Genomic DNA, 2,115 nt, shown 5'->3' with positions numbered 1-2,115 from the left:
ATATATGTATGTATATATATATGTGTGAGTGTGTGTGTATGTATGTATGTATGTATGTATATATGTATGTCTGTATGTATGTATGTGTATGTATATATATATATATATATCTCCAAAGTTTTAGATTTTTACATTTAACCCTTTAGCATTTAAACCGGCCATAAGTATCCTGCCTGTTTTATGTTAGAACTGGCCAGATCTGGTCTCTCACACCAACCCTACAATATCGTTTTAAAAATTAGCAGCTACCTTATCAAAATCTCATAGCTACAAGAAAATGCATGATTAGTTCAAAGCAATGTGGATAAAAAAGCATCAATTTTGGCAGAATAATGTGAACACTAAAGGGTTAAGAAAGATTATATATATATATATATATATATATATATATATGCACACACCTATACATATGTATGGAAATGTGCATATATACAAAAATTTCTAAGACCAGTCATGTGACTGTCCTTTGCAAATCAAGTCCTATTCAAAACATATACTAATCTAAGTTATGAACTCCCTATAAAAAAAGGGGAAAGCTTCAAACACTAGTCAGGAGCAAGACGGCTGCAACATCAGCCCCATCTTTCTATTTCAACCTTTTGAGAATCAGTGTAACCAAGGAAACTGGTTAAATCTTTAAATATAATAATAAAAGAAATATTTCACCTATTTTCGGTGCATTTTCAACTTTTATTTTCCCTATATTTCTACCTGTGTGGAATAAAGTAACTTTCTTTTCTATATATATAAACAAGGCTACAAAATAGTATTAACATTGCGAGAAACAAGAATCAGAAATGACTCAGTTAGCCACATATGTGACTCATTGAGTTGTTTTTGACTCTTGTTTCTAGACATGCTGGTACTATTTTGTACCCTTGTTTATAAATTTGCTACATTATACACACACACACACACATATACACCAGTTGCAGAAGGTAACTAGGAAATTAGAGCATGCAGTCCAACATGAAAAGTGTAGTATTCTATATGCTTTGAGATATGGGGAGTCTAAAAAATGAAAATAGTTTCTCCCCTACAATGCACTGTTTTGAAACATAACAGCAACAAATGCTGTTTTTTTTTTTTTTTTCCATCATTGGTTTAATTACACCTTCACTTCTAACACCTATACAATTAAATGGTTTCATTTTGAACATCACTTGAAAGTGATATTCGTTTACAATATTACTTCTAAGCTGAGAAAATGTGTTCTTATACTGACAAATTAAAAGTCATGGGAAATAGAAAAATTTATTCAGAATGGGTCATCTCGTCATTCACTCAGACTATTCATAATTCTTTCAATCAAAATAACAATGACATTCCTTGCTGCCCACTTCGGTTTCGATTTTCAGCTTAAGCGTTGGTTTCTCTTTTCTGAGAATGATAATATTCTTCTTATCTGTTTCAAAGTTGGGGAAAGTAGAGAGAAAACTGAACTAATTGACCCTTTTGCCATTCTGGGGGTGATTGAAAGCATCAGAAATTCTACTGGGTTATAATCTTTTTAAATGAATATCAAAGCTTTTTGCTAATAGATAATTTAGCTGCTCATTTACTTTTTTATGTAACTTTTCTTAGATAACTTTGTATGTTTGTATATATATATGAATGCATGAATATATATGTATATATGAATGCATGTATAAATGTATGTATGTATGAATGTATGTATATATATACATGTATGTATGTATCATGATCATCATCATCATTTAACGTCCGTTGTCCATGCTGGCATGGGTTGGATGGTTTGACCGGGCTGGCACGCTGGAAGGCTGCACTATACTCCAGTCTGATTTGCCATGGTTTTTCTACAGCTGGAGGCCCTTCCTAATGCCCACCACTCTGAGAGTGTAATGGGTACTTTTAAGTGCCACCAGCACGGGTGCCAATTTGCACGACACCAGTATCTGCCACCATTGTGATTCTGCTCGGCTTGATGGGGCGTCTTCTCAAGCATGACATAATGCCAAAGGTCTTGGTCATTGCCTCCATGAGGCCCAACACTCGAAAGGAACTCAGCCACTTTGCCTTTGTGAGGCCCAACACACATGTATGTATGTATGTATGTATGTTTCTGCTCCAGTCTGGGAGCTCTGGAGTTTTGGG

General features: G+C 34.3%; 1 protein-coding gene across 1 annotated transcript in view; it reads left to right on the top strand.

Moving 5' to 3' along the window:
• LOC106880754 (peptidoglycan-recognition protein 2) overlaps nucleotides 1-2,115 on the top strand; it is a 47,788-nt gene that overhangs the window by 4,117 nt on the left and 41,556 nt on the right. The window lies entirely within an intron of this gene.

The sequence above is a fragment of the Octopus bimaculoides genome, chromosome 27, assembly GCF_001194135.2.
Source record: "Octopus bimaculoides isolate UCB-OBI-ISO-001 chromosome 27, ASM119413v2, whole genome shotgun sequence".
In the NCBI taxonomy this organism is placed as follows: Eukaryota; Metazoa; Mollusca; class Cephalopoda; order Octopoda; family Octopodidae; genus Octopus; species Octopus bimaculoides.
The sequence above is the reverse complement of the archived record's forward strand: the minus strand, read 5'-3'. Positions and strand labels throughout refer to the sequence as shown.